Raw genomic sequence first — 22,415 nt, forward strand, 5'->3', positions numbered from 1 at the left:
CAGCCAAAGCTTTTCTGAGGTTTTGGCTTCAGAGAAAGCTGGCAAGAGGAATCTTAGTTGCATTCCTGGCAAACCATCAGGGGTCCCTGCAGCTCCCTATAATAAGTACATTAAACTATTGTATTAAATAAGTTATTAAATTGTAATGAGTTTGACTACAAAATTGTGCTGAGGGCCTTTAAGGGTCAGAGGTCTTTTTTTGGGGGACGAAGATTAGCCCTGAGCTAACTGCCACCAATCCTCCTCTTTTTGCTGAGGGAGACTGCCCCTGAGCTAACATCCGTGCCCACCTTCCTCTACTTTATATGTGGGATGCCTGCCACAGCATGGCGTGCCAAGCGGCGCCATGTCCACACCCAGGATCCGAACTGGTGAACTCCAGGCCACCGAGAAGCGGAACATGCACACTTAACTTTTGTGCCACTGGGCCAGCCCTGAGGGCCAGAGGTCTTTAAATTTAAACAACTCCATACTGAGTCTGATTTATTCTCTGGTAAAGAAGCGGAATTTTTAAAACTTCCACACCCCAAGTGAGCACCATACCCTCACTGCAAGGCCCAACAGCAAAAGGGGCTGACGGTTTTTTCTCTGTCCCCTCACTACCCCTTCTCAGTAGAATCACAACTGCTCACTCAGGACCGGGAGGCCCTCGACAAGCCAAGCCATGAAATCACTAGTCTACCATTCAAGAGTAACTTTAACTTCCTCAAGAAGGGACAAAAGTACTTATCAGAAGCCTTAGTGAATTAAAAAAGAGTCTGAGCTAAAGAAGAAAGCAGACTCTTGGTTCCTCACTAGGGGACCTTAACAACTCAAGAACTCATTAGTAGATATTTCAGGTTAACCAAATAGCCCTAGTGAATGAGGAAAAAGTTCTTCCATAAAGAAAAATTTCAGCTAATCATTGCAGAACTGATCAAATTAGAACAATCACAATTTTGCACCTTTCAATTAAATCGTTAATCCATGCAATGACAGTCGATGGACGGTAAAAGCATTAGGTGAAAAGTGGACCTTCATGAAGGGATCAAGCTGTCACCACCTGAATCCTCTGATGAATCAAACAAACCGACTATAAAAAAATCATTTTAGACAATTGGAAAGACTTGAACATGGACTAAGTATCATATATGTTACCAAGGAACCGTTATCAGGTGTGTTGTATATAACAATGCATTGCAGTTATGTAAGAAAATGTCTTGTTTTATAGACATTATTTAGAGATTAAATGTCTTTGATAGGCTATAAATTCTCAGCAGAAAAAAGGGTTGGGGGAAGATGAAACAAGTATGGTGAAACGCTGATGACTGCAGCATCAGAGGTTCACTGAACTTGTTATTCATGTACACTCGGAAATGTTCAAAATAAGAACAATCGGGCCAGCCCCATTGACCTAGTGGTTAAGTTTGACGTGCTGTGCCTTGGCAGCCTCGGTTCAGTTCCCAGGACTGGACCTACACTGCTGTTAGAGTCCATGCTGTGCTGGCAGCCCACACACAAAAAATAGAGGAAGACCGTCACGGATGTCACCTCAGGGCAAATCCTTAGACCCCCACCAAAGCAATCTTGAGAAAGAAGAACTAAACTGGAAGCATCATGCTCCCTGATTTCAAACTTTATTACAAAACTAATTAAAACAGCATGGTAGTGGCATAAAAACAGACACATAAATCAATGGAACAGACAGCCCAAAAATAAACCTACACATGTGATCAATTAATTTATGACAAAGGAGCCAAGAATATAAAGCGGAGAAAGGAGAATCTCTTCAATAAATGATGTTGGGAAAACTGGACAGCCACATGCAAAAAAATGAAACTGGACCACTATCTTATACCATATCCCCAAATTGATTCAAAATGGATTAAAGACTTGAATGTAAAACCTGAAACCATAAAACTGCTGGAAGAAAACATAGGTGGTAAGCTCCTTGACATAGGTCTTGGCAATGATTTTTTGGATCTGACACCAAAAGCAAAGACAACAAAAGCGAAAATAAACAAGTGGGCCTACATCAAACTAAAAAGCTTCTGCGTGGCAAAGAAAATCAACAGAATGAAAAGGCAACCTAATGAATGGAAGAAAATATTTCCAAATCAGATAACTGATAAGGGAATAATATACAAAATATAGCTATTATCAAAAAGACAAGAGGGCTTGGCCCGGTGGCGCAGTGGTTAAGTTCACACGTTCCACTTCGGCGGCCCAGGGTTCACCAGTTCGGATTCCGGGTGCAGACATGGCACCGCTTGACAAGCCATGCTGTGGCAGGCGTCCCACCTATAAAGTAGAGGAAGACGGGCACGGATATTAGCTCAGGTCCAGTCTTCCTCAGCATAAAGAGGAGGATTGGCAGCAGATGTTAGCTCAGGGCTAATCTTCCTCAAAAAAAAAAAAAGACAAAAAATAAGTTTTGGTGAGGATGTGGAGAAAAAGGAGCCCTTGCGCACTGTTGGTGGGAATATAAATTGATGCAACCACTATGGAAGACAGTATGGAAGTTTCTCAAAAAATTAAAAATAGAATTACCATACGATCTAGCAATCCTACTTCTGGGTATGTATCTGAAGAAAATGAAAATACTCACTTGGAAAGATATATGCACCCCCGTGTTCAATGCAGCATTACTTACAGTAGTCAAGATATGGAAACAACCTAGGTGTCCATCAGTGGATGAACAGATAAAGAAATTGTGGCGCGCGTGTGTGTATACACACACACACACACACACACAATAGAATACTATTCAGCCATAAAATGAATGAAATCTTGCTATTTGTGACAACATGGATGGATCTTGAGGGCATTATGCTAAGTGAAATAAGTCAGAGAAAGACAAATACCATATGGTCTTTTTTATATGTGGAATCTAAAAAACAAACTCATAGATACAAAGAACAGATTGGTGGTTTTAAGAGATGGGGAGTGAGGGTGCGAGAAATGGGTAAACTGGGTTTTTTAGTTAAAATAAGTTTAAAAAAATTTTTTTTAAAAAAAGAAAGAGGAGGTATATTCCTTAACTCATTCTACAAGGCCACCAAAATCTCACAAAGACAGTACCAGAAAACAAAATTAGAGGCCAATCTCACTCAAAAACAAAGATCCAAAATTCCTTAGAAAAATAAAAAGAAAATGTGATGATGACCAAACTGGGTTTATTTCTGGAATGCAAAGTTGATTTAGCATTAGGAAATCAACTGATATAATTTGATTCAAGGAGCAACATCATACGATTACATTAACAGTAGGGAAAGCATTTGATAAAATCCAGTATCATTCATGATATAAGCTCCTACCAAACCAAGAATAGAAACTTCCTTAATTTAATAGAGTGGGAAAAAATTAAAGCAAATGCCACATTTAGTGGAGAAATGTTGAAAGTTTTCCCTTTGAGAAGGGCAACAAAACAATGGTGCCCTCTATCACTACTACTATTCAATATTAGAAGCTAAGTACTAGTTAGCACAGTAATAAACAAATAAAAGTATAACAATTTGAAAGGAAGAAATAAAAAGACTCTAAAGAAAAATTACTAAAAGCAATAAACAGCACAATTGCTAGATTTTGGTCAATATAAAAAAGTCAATTGTATTTTTATAAACAACAAACAAAATGAAGTCTATAAAAATTTACGATATCAAAAAATATCAAAAATCTAGGCATAAAACTCTCAAAAGTCGTGAACGACTTTCTGGAGAAAATTATAAACATTATCAAGAGAAATTAAAAAGGATCTAAATAAATGGAGCAGTATATTGTGTTCATGAATCAGAAAACGATATGATAAACATGTCAGTTCTTCCTAAACTGCTCTGTAGATTCCATACAAACACAATCAAAATCACAAGTTCGTGTGTGTGTGTATTTGTGGTGTGTGGAAAGTGACAAGATGATACTAAAATTCATGTTAATGTGCAAAGGGCCAAGAATAGCCAAGACGCTCTCAAAGGACAACCAGGTGGAAGGACTTGTTCTACTCAACATCGAGACTTACGATAAAGCCATAGTAAAGGAGACAGTGTGGTATCAGTCCAAGGACTGACAGAACAGAATAGACAGCCAAGAAACAGAACCCTAGACATAGGGATATTTGACTCCTGACAACAGTAGGAAAAGATCGTGTGCTGGGACAGTTAGCCATCCATGTGGAAAAAAATAATATTGTCCCCTTTCTCACATGATGCACAAAAATCAATTTCAGGCAGATGCTAGACCTATACATGAAAGCCAAAATAATAAAGCTTCTGGAGGATGCGAGAGAACAGGAGAGGATATTTTAAACTGAACCTGATCTGACGTCTAGTTTAAACATTAAATAATGATAAATCACACTACATTAAAATTAAGAACTTTGGTTTATCAAAAGACGCATTAAAAATAAAAAACCATGCCCTTGCAACCAGCAAGGGCTCATTTCTAACATATAATAAAGAACTTCTAAAAATCAGCAACAAAATAGGCAAAGAAGTACATAACACATTTTTGAAGGAATTCCACCCAAAATAGCTATGAAAGCACAAATCTCAGTCACCTAGAAGATTTAGCTATGAATACGGACACTTTCCCTGAGATTTACAAAGTAAAGGAGTTTATTATACATTAACTCAAAAAATTTTTAGATGCCCATATTAAAACAAACCAGTTCTCCTATTCTTTCTCCAGTCAGAATTCTAAAAGAAGTATTTATCATTGAAAAAGTCCTGTTTAAGAAAGCTTTGCCCACTCCAAGGTCACAAAGACATTCTCCAAAAACTGAAGCCTACCTACACATCCCTCAACAAGAGAACAATACATAGTAACATATTTACACGATGGGATATATACAGTAATGAGAACCAGTAGTCTACAACTACACACAATGTAGCTAAATCTCACATTCATAAGGGTGCACAAGAGATCACAGTGAGATTCCATTTATATAAAGTACAAAAGTAGGCAAAACTAATCTGTGATGTTAAAAGTGGGGAAATAATTGGAGGACAGGATGATAAGTGACCAGAAGAGCACACAAAGGGGCTCCTAGGTGGCTGGTAACATTCACTCTCTTGATCTGGGTGCTCGTACACGAGTGGGCTCAGTTGGTGAAAATCCACTGAGCTGTTCACTACTGATGTGTACTTCTACACATATATTAAACTTTAATAAATTATTTTTTAAGTGTAAAGCAGTATCTGTTTTTCAAAATTGGTTAAGGGATACAACAGCAAAAAAGTTTGAAGTCCATTGCTTCAGGTCAAAGCACAGAAATAACTAACAAAAACTAAAAAAGCAGGTATTAGACAACATGCTAGTTACCAAAAAATATTAATAGAGGTGTCAAACCAACTAGTGACTCTCAAACTTACAGTAACATTGGTTAGAAACTATTCGAATCCAAAAAGATAAACTGATTTATAACTAGATTTAGTGACTAGTGTTGATTCATAAAGATCAAAGACATGCAACTCGATCTTACAGGTTTTTATTAAATAAGAGGGTCTTTCAAACCTCAGAAATGAACTAATAAACTCACACATCTAGTCAAATTTCCTAACTTTACAAATGAAGAAACCAAGGTCCTTTGAAGTTGGGTGATTTATACAAGGTCATAAGCAGCTCTCAGTAAGTAGAAACAACCTAAGTTAAGTTCACCCCTCTCCCAATTTTCTGTAAGTTCTAGGGGATTTCCACCCACCAAGAGAATTTGTTTACTGGCAGTGTGTCTCAATGCATATCATATTCAATTGAAATATTTTCATCCAAATGTTATCAACTCAAAATTAATTTCTTTGCCATCCATGACTAATAGCCAAAAGCTCTTTCTGAGGCAGAAAAGATAAGACTTTCTAGAAGTCAAGTTCATGCTGTGCAGCCTAACAGATAACTTTCTGTTTACGCTAAATGATGACTCTTACGTCAAACTTAAGGCATATGTGATAATTTAGAATGACAATGGCACCACAGCATATGGTACTCCTGAAAAAGACTTAAAAAAAAATCAATCATGACGACAAACTGAAACCAGTACGTATAAACAAATGTGCTAAGTAATTGACATTAAATTATTGTACTAAATATTAATTTCTTATTAAATCATAAGTACAAAAAATTAATTTCTCCCATTCATTCCAGTTACCTTCTATATCCAATATGAAGAAAATATGCTTTCTATATAACTATAACATTTTTAAAAGGAAGGATGAGTTGTCATTTTGAAGCTAAATCCATCAAAAGTGAACAGTACATAAAACAACCCATTTAATCCTGTGAAAACATATTTTTAAATTATAAAAATGCTTTAGTCTCTACCCCATCCCTATAGCATTCTTTCCACTCTCATTAAGTCTCTCTACTTTTATGTCAAACTATAAAGTTCAGGGCTAAGATGAATCCCTGGACTTGCCATCACCAGGGGAAACCCCTGGCCTTTTGAGGACCTGCAGACAACTCAAATCAGAAAATGGTTTTGTGGCCACAGAAACTCATTCACTAAAGAACAGGAGATCTCAATGATATAAACGCAAACAACTAAAAATGACAACTAAATGCAACGTGGTATCCTACATTAGCAAGAAAACTGGTGAAATCGAATAAAATTGCAGTTTAGCTAATCTTAATATACCAATGTTAGTGTCTTAGTTTTGACAAATGAAGCATGGTTATGCGTACCTGGGTGAAGGGTATACGGGAACTCAGTACTATCTTTGCAACTTTTCTATAGATTTAAAATTATTCCAAAATAAAAAGCTTACTTAAAAACAAAGGACTTAGCGTGAACTACCAAAGGTTGAGAAGTTTGTACCTCAATTCCAACCCAATCAAATGTCCACAGTCAGTACCTTCAAGTAATGTATCGCCATCCCCGCAAGGCCTGCATAGGGGACAGGGGTGGGTTCACAGAAGAAATGTTACCTATTTCTCCAATGTTACTAAATAAAGTAAACCCCAGAAAAGCCTCCAAAAAAAAAAAAGATGCTTACTTTAGGCAGGGATGAAAATAAAAAGTTATGAAACCATCTCAGTGGATAAAGGAGGAGACCAATCCTATTTAAGTACAACAGATATGGGCATGGACACCCAAGCAAAGGGGCGGGAGTTGGTGTAATTCTAAAGGCTCTAAAACAGTAAAGCTTCATAATAAATATATAACACTTCTTATGCACTCACCTATGGGCCAGGTGCTGTTCTAAGTGCTTTATATATATTCATACATGTAACCCTCCCAAGAGCCCTGTAAGCTAGGCAGTACCTGTACCTGCATTTTACAGACGAGAAGTCCTGTAAGCAATGGAACAGAGATTTGAGGGCAAGCACTATACTACACAGCCTTTTGAGGAGCCAAGCCAGGAAAAAGCTCCCGCCTTCTAGAGATCAGGTCCCACCCTCCACTCTCTCCTCAGCCTCCACCAGAGGAGAAAGCCCTCCGCCCAAGGCTTGAGTCCTTGCTAAAATCACAAAGGAATGTGACCCAGCTGCCGCATCTTCGAGACTGTTCTCATAATCTCTCAGTACCCATTCTCAGCGCATGTTCTTGCTGAGACACTATTATACAGAGAAGTTCGTTTTTAGTACTATCAGTCTTCAAATTCAGATATGTTGGGCTGGACAGGGAATCTGAAGGCCATATATGACATTATTTCTGTGGGAAAATGGTGCTGATTTCCAAAAAGAAAGTCTTATAAATGGACCATTTAGAAATTGAGGCTCTGTCTACGCAGACTCTGGTCTTATAGATGCCAAGATAATAAAACAGATTTTAATAAAGACACTGTGGTTATTCAAATAACCAGTTTCGCTCATACATCAAAGTAGCATAGTTCCTTATACTTAACACAATAGGAATGGTGTTACTGAAAAAAATTAGCTTAATATGTTATGGATTTCCTGCCCTATGGCCAATTTTGGATATATCTAATAGTTAATACACTGTTCTCCCGGGACCCCCATAAGCTTTGCACCAAAAAATTACTACTGAATAAACAAGTATATCTTTCACACACACACATCCAAGACAGAAGAGGTGTCATTTCAGAAGGTAGCTAAAGTAGTAACAGCAGCAGTAATAATGACAATGACAATGTAATAATAACAGGAAGAACCAACTTTGAGCATTTACCATTGCCAGGCATGTTCTAAACATTATACATCCTCTGGCTCATTTAATCTGCACAAAAAAGTCCTGTGAGGTAGCTATTACACGATCCCAATTTCAAAAATGAGGCAACAGGTCAGAGATTAAGCAATTTGCCAAAGACCATCACAAAGCTAGTTAAGTGTCAAAAGTAAGATTCGAACATCTGAGCCTTTTACCTCTAGAGATCACGTTTTTAACCACTGCACTCTGTGTGTAATGAAATAATTTGGTAAACTCTTTTTTTTAATTGAGGTAACACTGATTTTGGTAAACTCATTTTTAAAATAAAGGGTGCTTACTCAAATTCATTTTTAAAAAAAGAGTGGTTTGGAGATTAAAAAAAAACACCCATCTTGCCTTTTATTAGGAATGTTCTTCAACCAAGCTAAGACTGAACACATTCATGGAGAACAAATTTAAAATATATTTTACTTTGATCACTTTGAAATCCCTCGCTTAACTGTTTGAACACTACAGATAGCGCTAACAGCATCTAACTTCACCAAGACTACTAAAACTTTACTTCAAAATCTTCAGGAAAAACATACTGTCCACATTTACCATTAGTTAAACTAGGGTAAAATAACTGCACGAGTTCCAAGACCCTTGAAAAGTTTCAAAACAGCAGCAAGAAATAGTGGGAACAAGATATTCCTTTCATGACAAAGCAAAACTGTTCTTTCCACAACACTGTAACATCTGCTTTAATGACAAACATTAACCTGAGATGGACTGAACTTCAACTGTATTTCAAAACATGTGCCTAAACGCAGAAATTCTTCACTGACAATCTAAAAAGGCTATCAGTCTATCTCCTAGAAGAGCCATCTGATCCACGTAACACATCTAATTTTGGATAGCTAAAGGTGCACTCCCTACCATCCCACCGAATGATTAACAAAAAGCACCGAACCTCCAACAACTTCTAGAGCACAAGCTGACTTTTTAAAATCATCTATTTGAATCTCAGAAGTTGCCTTCCCAGGAAACAAAGGTCTATGTACCAGGTTTCCAAATCAGCACACAAAAGCTTAAAGCTTAAACACCCATAAGGTTACAGAAGGATAATAAAATACCAGACCTGCATGGGCAGTGTTTCTATGGGAAAACCCATTTAGCATTCAACTTAAACTAAAAGCAACTGCCCCTGCCCTATTCAATTCTGGAAGTCGGAAACTATTCTTTCCTCCCCTAACTGGGAGTCTGAGCTCCCCTAGGACCACAGGCCTAGGCTTCCATGTTCAAGGCAGAGCCACGAGGAAAGGCGGTGCATTAGGCTGCAGAGTTAGAAGGACAAAAAGGCAGAGCTTCGGTGGGAGGAGATCCTGAGATAAGAAAGGCAAAACCTACTTGGGAGAGAAGGATGAAGGGTGAGATGGCAGCTAAAAGGAGAGAGGACAAAGTGCGGGGGGCGGCGTGGGCTGTAGAAGAGGACGAGGGAACAATGCCTGCTCCTGCAGCAGTGGGTTTTGACACACTCTCCTCCTTAACGCTTAGGAGAGGAAAGGAAAAGAAAAAGAGAAACCATGGCAAGAGTCTTAACACTGCCTCCCTCACTCTGGCTACTCTCACTCTCCTTTTCAAGAAAGAACGGACTGGGCTAAGGGGTCTTGTCCAAGTCCCTCTTGACCTTCTAGAGCACCGGGATTCGGAGAAGGGGAATCGACTTAGAGGAGTCTCCTTGCCCACCGTGTCAGCAGCCACTCTGCCCAAAGACTTCAGCGTCAACTGAGAACTACAGCAAGGCTCCAGTTATCAGTAGAGCAGTGTCAGAAAGAGGAAGAAAAGGAGAGAAATCTGAAGCAGGAGGGAAGTGGGATGTTGAAGGGTCGGACAAATAAACGAATAGAACTGCCCATGAGGTAAACTATAATAAATGCTCTTAAATATTTAGGATTAACTCATTTTGACAGTTCCAAATATTTCATCAGGTCCATTTCACTTTTAGACAAACGAATATTTGTGGCCATGGGAATAAATTGAGGCTTATTATGGGGAAGGTATAAAAATAAACTTCTAAAGACATCTGAGACAATTTCCTGGTGTCTTTTCTTTATATAGTGGCAATATAAATCATTTCAGAAAAGCTTTTTTATTTACTTGGTGAGCACTCAGTTACATTATCATTCGTCGATTTTTTCACCCAATAGCCCAAATACCATGAGTAATTACCTTCACAAATAAGGAAGTATGTTTAACTCTTTCTTGGGAGTATAACTATAATGAAAAACTTGCTCCTTCAGACCAAACGCTACCTGTCAGGACTCCAAGGTATTTCAAGAAAAGCTCCAAACTCCATATAACACACACACGAGCAGATGTGTCCTGAGGAGCACAGAACTTCTTTTGCCTCCAGCCTCTAATGCCCATTGCTTCCGGGAGATACGGTTACTTAACCGAAGGCTCCCAAATAATTTATTTCTTAAAAGCAGCAGCAGCAAATCCCAAGTTCCATAATAACTTTCCCAGAACTTTCAGCCAGGGGTAATTAATTCAACAGGTAAACCTAATCAAATAACCTGCTGGAGGATGAATGCCAGACACTTAACAACCTTTCCTTTTTTTTAAATTTCAGCAGCTACTCTTCCAGATGAACTCTCTCTTGAGTAGAGATAATGGCCAGGATTGGCAACTCAGCAGCACATCAAAGATGCAAGAGCAGAGACCAGTGGGGGACAAAAGTCACTAATGGCTGTGCACTAGCAAGACGTTCCTCCTGTTTGCCAGACATCTCAGATACTGCCTGGGAACCCGGAAAGTCTTTTATTCCCTAGCCCCATAGAAGATTATGCTGGATCCCAGAATAGCTGCCGTATTTTCTGGAAACTGCGAACTGGGTCTGAAACCTCTGTACTAAATTAAAAAGAAGAAAAACAGTGTCTGTTATCAAGTACTCTACTTGTTGGAGAAGTAGGTGGGTGGGTGAGTAGGTGGGAGGGTATGGGTGTGTGTACCTCCCAGCTACGATAAAGCAAATTCAAACCCCTACAAACAGCTGATATTTTATTTTAGTAATGCAATTTGGAAAACTATTCAGGACCAGAATAAACAAAATATTTGATCTTTGAATTATCTTGGGCGTACTGAAACTGGACACAAAATTACTGAACATCTGAATTTCAGCTAGGTCTCTAATGGCTACTGGGAATCTTTAATAATCAGCAGACTTCTGCTAAAATGTTACCTCTGGCTAGAAAATGGACATAAAAAGAAAAAAAACAAGATTATCTTCAGTCAAGGACACTGAAAGCTTTCGCGATTACCAACAGAATTGAAAGGTTTCTTTGAAACAAAAATTTCCATTTTCATAAACTTTGTATTAGTCAGCACATACACTTATGCAGAGTACAGTAGAAAAAGCACATATTCTAGAATCAGACACACATGAGTTTGAGTTCTAGCTCTGCAACTCACTAGCTATATGAAAAGGAAAAGTTAGTGAAAAATACTGGGGTTACTGTCGATATTTGTACAACAGAGATAACATTATCTTTAGCACAGAGTAGCTACGAGGATTACATGCAGATGGACATAACTCACTGAGCCCAGTGCCTGAATATATTCAACGTTAGCTCCCTTCACTCCAACACAAACTATGGTATCCATAATTGAGAAGGCTGTGTCAAATAAACGTGGAAGAAAACTAAGAGTGACAAAACACAGATTATTATGTTCTGCCAAATGTAAAGATGGAAATCACGTATCTAATATTTACCTTCACTAAAGCGTTTCCCTTGATTAAGCCAGTTGTAGGCAAATGGGGGGCAGGGGAGGTCTAAAGCTGAAAAACTTTGTATCACACACTGACTTAAAATTATGTACATGTATATGCTTGCATTCTTCTTCCAGAGTTCATCAAAAGACACCATCACAAAACTTACCATGGGTGATGACGCCTTTTATAACTTAATACTGTGAAAAACTAAACTCTGATCTCAAAAGCCCTTTCTTGGTTGAAATGTTTCTTTCTTCTCACAAATGTTCTTGCATACTACTGCAAAACATTTGCAAAGCAAAGAAAAAAAGTAAATCCCCTTATCCTTCCAAAACGAAAAAGTGTGCCAAAGAAGCGAAGTTTGTCAAATTGTTCTTCTTTCCCATTCATTCTTGTCCTTTTACAAACCAGAGTTAAATACATCACAAGCCAAAATTATTGTCTAACTGACAAACATCCCGAAAGAACACATGGAATTGACAAGCCCTGTCTGGACCCAAAGTGACAAGATGTCTTAAGCAATTTAAAAAATTATGTTTCAGTAAAGACAGAAGTGCTTTTCATCACCAATATGAAAGTTTGACTTTATACGTAGCTTACTTGATAACCCACCTTGTCCGTCCATCCCATCCCCCAAGTCCTGCTTTTATGCGCTTTAACGAGCTGGTACATGGTAATAAACTAGAGAATTCCAACTGGGACTAACTCACATCTGTTACTGGACCTCACAGAACTGCTTCTGTGATCTTCTTTAAACGAACAGAGACAACGCTTTCTCCTGACTCCACACCTGCCAACAGCCATCTGCAAACCTCTTTTAGAACAATTATTACGATCACTACTAATCTTCCCCACGTCTCTCAAAACCCTCAACAGCCCCAACCTTGGCGGTGCTAGTCCTCATCCCCAAACGCCTTGCTGGGGCTTGAAGCCCGTCCACAGAGGTTCACTCTTCGCAAGGACATCATCCCCTCCGTTGGAGGGGCCAAGGCCAACCCAGGCCCCCGGCCACTCCCTCTCTCCTCGGCCTCCCGGGGCGTCCAGGGCGGGAGCGGGCGCGCGAGGCCCTGCGCAGACCTCCTGCCGCCCCGCGGTTCCCGGTGTCTGCCGCAGCCCCAGGCCGAGCCGAGCCCCCGGGGCACCCGCAGTCGCGCACACGCCCACCGCCCGGGCGCGGGGTCACCGGGACGACCCCGGGGCCACCCCCGACGCACTGGGCAGGTGACGGGCCTCCTCGAGGACACTCACCCGGCAGCCGCTGCTCCCCGTCCGCCGCTGCCACCGCCTGCTCCCACGGGGGGTCCGGGCCGGCGCCGCTTCCCCGCCCGACCCCCCTCGGGTGCGCGCCGCGCGGGGCCCGGATCTGGTGAGAGCCGCCGCCGCTGCCGCAGCCGCCGCCGCCCCCTTTCCTCCCTCCTCCCTCAATGCGTCCCTCCCACCGAGGCCCGCCTCGTATTTCCTGGATCCGGTCTCGGCGAGTGCTTGGCAAGCGAACCGCCGGCTTCAGGGCTCCCGTCGGGCGCCGTCGCTCGCCAGGCACAAAGATGGCGCCGCCGGGGACTGCCGAAGGCGATCTCGCGAGGCTTCCCCCACAGCCATCGGAGGGCGGGGGCCCACGGGAAAGGTGGTCAATTAGGGTAGCCTGAACTGGCTTGGGAGCAAACGCTCCCCTGCATCGAAAATGGGCAGTCCCGGTTACTGCGGAAGCTACTGCGCCTGCGCGCGGGCGGGCAGTGACGCATGCCCAGAACGGGCCCCGGAGTAAAAAAAAAAAAAAAAAAAACCCGGTTCTCCGTGTTTTACCTGTTTCCTCTAGAGACGCGGGGCGGAGACGAAGGGGGCGGAGGAACCCAGAACGAAACCCAGGAAGGGGCGGGGCGGGAGCCTGCGGGGGAGTGAGAGGCGTCCCTTAAAGGCATAACAGTCTCTCGAGAGCCCGAAGGGTCAACACACTTTGGCGTCCCGGGAGTCCTCCATCCCATTCCTTCTCCCTACCCTCCTTGTCACCGAGTATTCTTTGCAGAGTCCTAGCGGCCCCTCCATCCTCTTGTTGATTCGTGTTATTGAGAGCTTGCCGTGTGATCGGAGCTGGGCGCACAGCTGGCAGCCACAGCCCTCCTGTTTCTCACATTACCATCTAACTTTCTCTTTCATTTTGGCGCTCCGTGAGCCGTCCAAATCTCATACTATTAACTGCTTCTGTTTTATTTTTCCTCGCTCATTCATCTGTTCATTCATTCAAACGTGTCTTGTTCAGAGTTGCCTGTGTGCCAAAAACTGAGGAAACACGTGCTCTGACCTCAGGGAGCTATTGGCCTGGGATGGAGATGGATGAGAAAAAAACAATGATGACAGTTCAGCACAGTAAATTCTATGATAAAAATGAGTACAGAGAAGAGTGACAGATATTGGGGGCAGGATGTCATGAAGTGTATCAGAGAGAAAATAGTGAAGGGGAGTCTCACAGGCATTGAATTTAGTCCAGTGAATCATTCAGGATGATGTCAGGAAACAAACCACCTCCATTATTTTAACAGAATTTAATATAAAGCATTAATAATTAGATAACTGAAAAAGCAAGAAGAGAACTCACTATATCACAGAGATAGCAACTGCAGGAAGCAGCTGCTATGCAAGAGCTAGGGGGATCAAGGCAAGAGGTTGGGATTATTATCATTTAGACATTTAGAGGGGGAGCCTTGTGGAGCCGAAACTCAGACCTCTGAGGATGGAGCAGCAACTGCTGGTGCTGGTGTCTCTGAGGGGGCCTCAAGATGCCGTGTCTGCAGGTTTAGGGAAAACTTCAAGCTGGATCCAACTGCTGCTATAGGAGGGGACTGTCACTGTCCTTCTGAGAACTTGCAGTCTCCCTCCAGCCTGTGGATGAGAATGAGACGCCTGGAGCGGAGCCTAACTTGACCCACATCCCAAAGCAGAGCAGCTCCAGTGTTGAGAGCCACTCATTTTGGAAGCCAGATCTGGTCAGAAAGGGGCCATTCACTCCTGTCACACACCTCACGTAGTGGGGACCATCATATTAAAACATTCGTAGAAGACTTGTTCAAGTTCAGGGTTTTATACTAAACAGAGCTGCCCCAGCTGACTCACAAACCCATGAGTGAGAAACAAATGTACATCATAGTACGGCACTGAGACTTTTTGCTTACTAAATGCCAAAGTGGACTAATACAGCAGCTCCGTTCCACAAAGTGAGCAGGCGTTTGTCTCCTGTCTTCTTCCTCCACCATCCCTAGAGTACACCATAATATATTTGGTCCAGAAGGGCTCAGCACCATGTCACATTCCAGTCATCAGGAAAGGGAAGGCCTACCCATTTCCTTTAAGGGAATGACCCAAAAGTCGTTAACATCACCTATATTCACAATCCATTGGCCAGAACTTAATCACATTACTGTGATTAAGGGAGACTGGGAAATGTGGTCTTATTCTAAGCAGTCTTGAACCTAGCTAAAAATTCTATGACTTTAGAAAAAAGGTTGGGGGGACAACCAGCAGTCCCATAAAATAATCAAAACTTTAAATTTGATTTAAAGTTATATCTTGTCCTGTCTCCCAGTTGGGTCCTGCCACCTGTGAGGAGCTTGAAGTCAAAGAGGGTATAATCCTTCTCTTTCTGTTACTTAGGCTTCTACTTCTCCTCCTCCATTTTGCTAACCAGTTTCTTCTCCTCCAAAGATGAAGAGGGCGGGAATGGAGGTGGGCAAGTGATTGCTTTACAGGTACAGTCATAAGATGGCTTTGTCCTCTCTGGACATGGCAGATGCCTAAAATCGGCTCTTGCTCTCTTGGTTTCTTTTGGGGGTTCTTCTTATCTCCCACTGGGAAGATTTGATAGTACATCTTAGGACACAAATGATGCCCTTTCCTCTGTCTGGCCTCTCTTGCCTCAGCCCCCGGTCTCTTTTACTTTTTGATGTTGCTGTAAGTCCCGTCTTGGTTGTCCATGCCTTCTATGTGACTGGCATCCAAATGCCAGCTCTCTCATGAGGTGAATGTGTTTCTCCAGCACCCTCCACGCAGCGCAGTTCTTCGAAATAGGCTCAACCTTTTCTAACTTCTTCTCAACCTCTGCCTCTTGTGGAAGACCTCTCTTGGAATACCCAAACTGCCAGGATCCCCTCACCCACTGGCACGGCGTTTGGGAGGGCACAAGCAAGAGGCTCAAGCTTTTTTGCTTTCTGTGATAGTCACTTGATCCGTGGGAAACTCACATACCCTTGCCATGCTGGAGCAACAGACATGCTGCCCTGTCATTGCTGTTCCGGCAAGCTTCCTGTCTTCTGAATTCTTCTGGCAAGAGGCGGGCAGCAGTGTCTATGCTGACTCCACTCTCCAAACTCCAAGGGTATGTGGTCAGCTCTCCCTAAAATTCTCTGTGTGAGTTGGCCCTGTAGATAGCTGCAGTTCAGTAAGCAAGCAGCTGAAGGGTGATACATCGTGAAGACGCTCCTAACTCAGCTCTCGGAGGCCCCCCTCTCTTAGCGTTGCCTTCCCCAATGGGAGGGAAAATCTACAACACTCCCTCAAAAATGACAACTAATAAAACTCTTCCTTCTAGTCCTCTTCTATTTAGGCTGGAGGGAGTGTTTGGGTGATAGTCATAGAACCGGTTTTGCTGCCTCTTCTGAGCCTTTAGGGAAGGGCCCAGAAGCTCTCTTTAGCATGTGATAGAACTTTGCAGGTATTTTCTTCAGCTGTATCACATACGTCTTATGTACTATGTCAAATATTTTGGCCTCATTTGTTGTATCAATAATCTATTGCCATGTAACAAACCACTCCAAAACATAATAGTCTAAAATAATAACCTGTTTATTTGCTCATTGTGCAGTAGGTCAGCAATTTGGGTTGGGCTCAGCTGGTCAGCTCTTCTTCTAGTCTTACTCAGGGTCTCTCATGGTGACAAGTATAATAGCTACTCATGGGACTAACCAAGGCTTCCTCTCACCAAGGCACCCTGACTCCACAGGATATGGTCTAAAAGCAAAAAGCTTAGCTGGGCCTTTAATGGGCCATTTCATTAGGCCGTGTGCTCCTGGGTGATGACATATTTGGTGAGACCCATGATTCTCGTGGTCATGTGCAACTCCTTTGCAATAACAGGGGTCCATTGATTTTAGGCAATACTGTATGGGATACCACGTCAATAGATGACCATTTTGTAAACTCTTGAATGGTAGTGCTGCTAGAGGAACTGTGGATAGGAAAGGCAAACATAACAACAGTATGAATCAGTTCTGGAAAGAATGAATTTCTTCTGCACAGTCACACACACCTCATGTGGAAGGGATACAAAGTAATCAATTTGCCCAAGTGGCTGGCTATCTCCTTTAGAAATGGTGCCATACTGTGGCTCAGTGTTGATTTCTGCAGGTGGCGGGTTGGGCCAAGAGTAGCTAATTGAGCCTTGGTGAGAGGAAATCTTTGTTGGACCTGAAGGGTGAGTCTGGGTTCCATTGATGGGATCCCTTGCTCTCCCTTCTTCTGGAGCAAGCCTACAAGGAACCTTGTCAGTGAGGGACTACTCAGGCACATTTAAAGTAGAAAACATGCTCAATATCTACTTCTAAATAAACTCATTATGACTCTCAGTTTTCTCTCCTCAATGCTAGATAAGCTCAACGATGCTCTTAGAGAATCCTCATACACAGGCTGACAGTTGCCCACCTTCCTCAATTCTCAAGCTGAGAGAATCACAAATAGATTTCTTTAAAAAAAATCTCTTCTCTAATGAGCTAGTAGGTAAGTTTGCTATAGATCCAGTGGGTAGATAACAGTGGTAGGAGAAGACAGCAGAGGAAAACATTTGTTGTGTATTGGTTTGATATGATTTCAAATCCACTTATTTATGACTTAAGTGAAGTTATTTTAATTCATTTGTTTATGACAAAGAAAAAAGTTGTCTTAATATAAAAATGAAGCAAATTGTGTCAAGATGTCATCATCTCATCTGTTGTCATTAGTAACTCAGTAGCCTAGCTGCTGAGGGGACTTGATTGGGGCTTATCAATAAGAGCATGTGGAGAAGCAACTATGGCAAGGGGACATTTAGACTATAAATACCAAGAGTTGGTGAAAATTATTCGAGAGTTTTGGTCTGGGGATGGCACTCTTTGCTGACCTAAATAAACTATCCGAAGACTGGGGGGCATTAGCTCCTATCGTGGTAAGGGTGACTGCCTTATCAGTAGTGGTGACAAATCACGCAGTGGCCCCATGAAGATTAGCCTGCCCTCCAACACCAGCGCCATCATTCCCTAGCAACGTGCTTTAGCAACAGGGGACTTTTCGCTTTCATTTTGCACTGGCAGCCAGACATCAGCTCTCAGTTGATCAAGCCATCTCTCCTGAGTACCTACTCATATAAAAAGGTACACCTTAATTAATTTGGACTTGATTCCTTTCATCTCCCCTTGCCTGAAACAATAATGTGATTAATCTATCGTTGTTTTGGAGTATGTTCTGGTATTTCTTGACTGGCTTATTAAGACACATTATCCTATATGCTGTTGGCTTGTGAAACTATTATCAACCCCACAGCAAATCTGTGAAATAAACTATTGGCAAAGACAGTCTCAGTCTCTGAGCATAACTTTGCCTTCCAAAACAAAACATCACCGTTTCAGGCTAGGCAGGTACAAGAGAATGAGTAGATAGGTGAATTAGGAAGAGTTCATATGGAGTGACCTCACTAAGATTACAGCAATGGTAGAGAGCATTTGTAGTGGACACTATGGTGCTCCACCAAGATCCCCTCTTCAAGGCAATGTATCTATCCCCAAGTTGCTGGGACTATCAGTTCCTGACAGCTGACATCTATGTCCTTCACTGGGAAGTGCCTTTGCTTCAAGGATCTGCCTCACAAAGTTTATACACTTTCCCAGTGGGTGGCCTACAGCCAATGACTGGCTGACGTGGAAATACAAAGACTTGGCATCCTTGCATGAATTTGAGTCAACTTTGAAGGACTGTTACCAAAACGGAAGTGGATCCCTTCCTGGTGAGTTAAATCAGACTCTATACCAGAAGTAGTTGTCTCACAAAGTAAAGCATATTTGCCGCAAATAGGAGACCATGAGGAATCATTTCCAAAGTCATGGCATCCCCAAACAAAGGGAAGCAGGGACATTTATTTTGGATGGGGAATGAATAGTCAAAAGGGAGAGGTGGGTATTGACTTTCTCGGGCTCACTTGGAAAACATGTTTCCACATACACTGTAGGTGATGGTAATAAGACCTAAGCTCCTCCTGAAGAGATCTTAGCGCTAAAAATAAAGCAAAGTTCATAGGCATAGCTCTTATGGTGAGGCTTGGTCTGGTTCCGGGTGGTTGGTTGGTGCTTGCATCTCCTTAACATAACAAAGGGAAAAAAATTGGAACAACAATTAAATGCTTCCAAACCCCTCCTTGAGTTCCTCAGGGCGGCCAGTCGGTGACAGGACCGGTCTAGCTTCAGAGCTCTATATAAGATAGGCTGAAGCCTTGCTTACAACCTCATCATGGGTCAGTGTCTCCCTCTGTCCAATCTTGCTTTTCTTACTTCCTTACAGGTGTATTTCCCAAGAGACTTTCTCAATAAACCTGCACTCAGTTATTCATCTCAAAATCTGTTTCCAGAGAACCTAATCTAAGACCTCTGTATAATAAACCTATGTATACTGGACTGAGTTGTTTTATTGTCTTGTGCCTACCAACCCTTCTTCTAGTAATTGTTCCAGATTTTCCTTGGTGGGAGATGGAGGAGACTACTCCTCTCTTTGACTGTATGTGCCTCTAGTGAAGTTGGCTTCACTCTGGCTCCAAGGGTAATTATATTATTCAGTCCTGGCCAATCAGAGCTGCAAAATCCTCAGGCCACAGTAATTGGTTCAGGGGTGGGCACATGACTTAGGCAGAGCCAATCAGATGCAATGAGACTTTTGCTGAGACATCTAGGAAAGACACATTCACTTTTTTCTAGAGGATGGAAGATCTGGAGTTCCCACAGCCATGTCATGACTGCAGTGAGAACTCCTGTCTAAAGAATGGTACCGGGGCTGGCCCGCTGGCACAGTGGTTAAGTTCGCCCATCCCACTTCTTGGCGGCCTGGGGTTCGCCAGTTCAGATCCTGGGTGCGGACATGGCACTGCTTGACAAAAACCATGCTGTGGTAGGCGTCTCATGTATAAAGCAGAGGAAGATGGGCATGGATGTTAGCTCAGGGCCAGTCTTCCTCAGCAAAAAGAGGAGGATTGGCAGTAGTTAGCTCAGGGCTAATCCTCCTCAAAAAATGGTACCAACCCAAAAGAAGTGAAACTAGAGCTGGAGAGAAAGAGAGAAGAACTAGATCGGGAGGATGTCATTTCAACTCCAGTCCTATCCCCTATCCTATTCAGTGACATGAACTAATACATTTTCCTTTTACATAAGCCTGTTTAGGATAAATTTTCTGTTGCTTGCAAACAAAAAATTCTAAACTGATATGCCATGAATCAATGAGTATAAGAAATAACTTGTTTGAACACCAAAGACCATGATTGAGTGTAGGGAAAGCAAAGTGACCAAAAATATTTATATTCTGTGTTAATAAAATGCATCCTATCTTTGCCTAGTGCTTAGTGCTAAACATATAATAAGTGCTCAAGACATAAGTGCTCCATAAACATCTTTTAAATTAATTGTAATTCTACAAAAGGAAACAAACCTGGAGAATTTAAGTTGACACAGTAAGTTTGGACAGAGGCAGGATTTAAATCCTTCCACACCAAAAGTAAGTGATTTATGGATTAATACTGCTGACAAAATGTTGTAACTGAGTCTTCATTGCTCTTGGGAAGATTAGAGCCAAGCCCTCAATACATATGAAAAAATGACTCCTGGGGCCAGCCCGGTGGCGCAGCGGTTAAGTTCACACTTTCTGCTTCTAGGCGGCCTGGGGTTGGCCCGTTCAGATCCTGGCTGTGGACATGGCACCACTTGGCAAAAGCCATGCTGTGGTAGGCGGCCCACATATAAAGTACAGGAAGACGGGCATGATGTTAGCTCAGGGCCAGTCTTCCTCAGCAAAAAGAGGAGGATTGACAGCAGTTAGCTCAGGGCTAATCTTCCTCAAATTAATTAATTAATTAATTAATTTAATTAAATAAAAAAATGGCTTCTGTTTCAGCCACTTTCTCTCCCAGATGGTCTTGAGATCTTTCTGGACCACAGAGTTTCCTTTTCATAGTAAACATGGCATAGTACAAAGAGACATTTGACAGATGAAGATTAAGGTTAAGAGAATTGCCCAAGGTAATAGGTAACTGGTCCAGCCAAAATGAGAATTCGGCCCTTGCCTTCCCAAATGCAATGAACTCTGTCAGGAACACCAGAATCAGTGAGTGTCATTTACTCATAGCCTTAGGAATTCATTCATTGCTCAACATACATTTACTGAGCCAGGTTTTGAGGATATAGAGATGAATAAAACAATGCCCTTGGCTTCAAGGTATTTCCAGTCCATTCGAAAAAAGTGCCACATAAACAAATAAGCATAATGGAATGAAATAAATGAAGCTATAGTTCACATCTTTGGTGTTCTAGAAACTATGGGTTGAGAAGAAGTATTTGGGAGAGTTGGGGATGGGAGAAGTTATAGGATGGAGAAATTTGTCTGGGGATATTATCCTTAAAGAGGTCATGTGTAAACTCATAATGAAAATGAGTAAATATATGTTAGTTGTTATTAGTGAAATAATAAATATTTAAAAGTAAAGTTTATTATTATTTCAGTTTTAGCAGGGAAAAATTATGTAGAGAGGTTTTTTTAAACTTCTCCTTTTGGTACCTAAAAAGATCATTTGTGGGGCCGGCCTGGTGGTGCAGCAGTTAAGTGCACGTGTTCCGCTTTGGCAGCCTGGGGTTCGCCGGTTCGGATCCTGGGTGCGGACATGGCACCCCTTGTCAAGCCATGCTGTGGCAGGCGTCCCACATATAGAGTAGAGGAAGATGGGCATGGATGTTAGCTCAGGGCCAGTCTTCCTCAGCAAAAAAGAGGAGGATTGGCAGCAGATGTTAGCTCAGGGCTAATCTTCGTCAAAAAAAAAAAAATCATTTGTTTACTCTCAAACTTCATGCTCTCAATTAGAGATTCGTGACATCACAAGAATTCTTTCTTAACTTCTCATTTTATAATTTTCTGACCCATTGTCATGAGCCTAATGATGTAGGAGGGAATAGCTGGGAGATAGTAAATCAGGGTGCAAGAGAGTGGGCCCTTGTGATTTATCATAAGAAATGTATATTTGGTCTTTGTCCCCATTCCTGGCACAGAGCTCCTAAAACCCTTGGAATTTTCTAAGTGATAAGAACTATAAAAGTGCCTTTTGTTATTCATAGCAAGTCCCTTTCAACCACACCTGAGTTTATGTTAATGAGGTGACTTTTGGAAAGCCCCTAAGGATCCCTAAGGATGGGGGCTGGTTGCCAAGGGAACCAACCCTGTATTTAGAGGGTTGGAACTTTAAGCCCCACCTCCAAAACTCTGGGGAAGGGAGAAGGGTTGGAGGTTGAATTAATCACCAATGGCCAATGATTTAATCATGCT

At 41.9% G+C, this 22,415-nt stretch overlaps 1 protein-coding gene across 15 annotated transcripts in view; it reads right to left on the minus strand.

The window, feature by feature from the left end:
- The window catches only part of TAB3 (TGF-beta activated kinase 1 (MAP3K7) binding protein 3), a 68,539-nt gene extending 54,876 nt beyond the window's left edge, over positions 1–13,663 (minus strand). For 3 of the 15 annotated variants that reach the window (XR_011434694.1, XR_011434693.1, XM_005614057.4), the window contains exon 1: positions 13,077–13,217. The gene's annotated coding sequence lies outside the window, so the exon portion shown is untranslated. Of the gene's footprint in view, positions 1–12,711; positions 12,987–13,076; positions 13,242–13,631 lie in introns of those variants that run through there. The other 12 variants (XM_070257248.1, XM_001488600.7, XM_070257253.1 and 9 more) reach the window with 8 other exon arrangements.
- Positions 13,664–22,415: the final 8,752 nt, after the last annotated feature.

Source organism: Equus caballus, chromosome X (assembly GCF_041296265.1).
Source record: "Equus caballus isolate H_3958 breed thoroughbred chromosome X, TB-T2T, whole genome shotgun sequence".
Classification (NCBI taxonomy): Eukaryota; Metazoa; Chordata; class Mammalia; order Perissodactyla; family Equidae; genus Equus; species Equus caballus.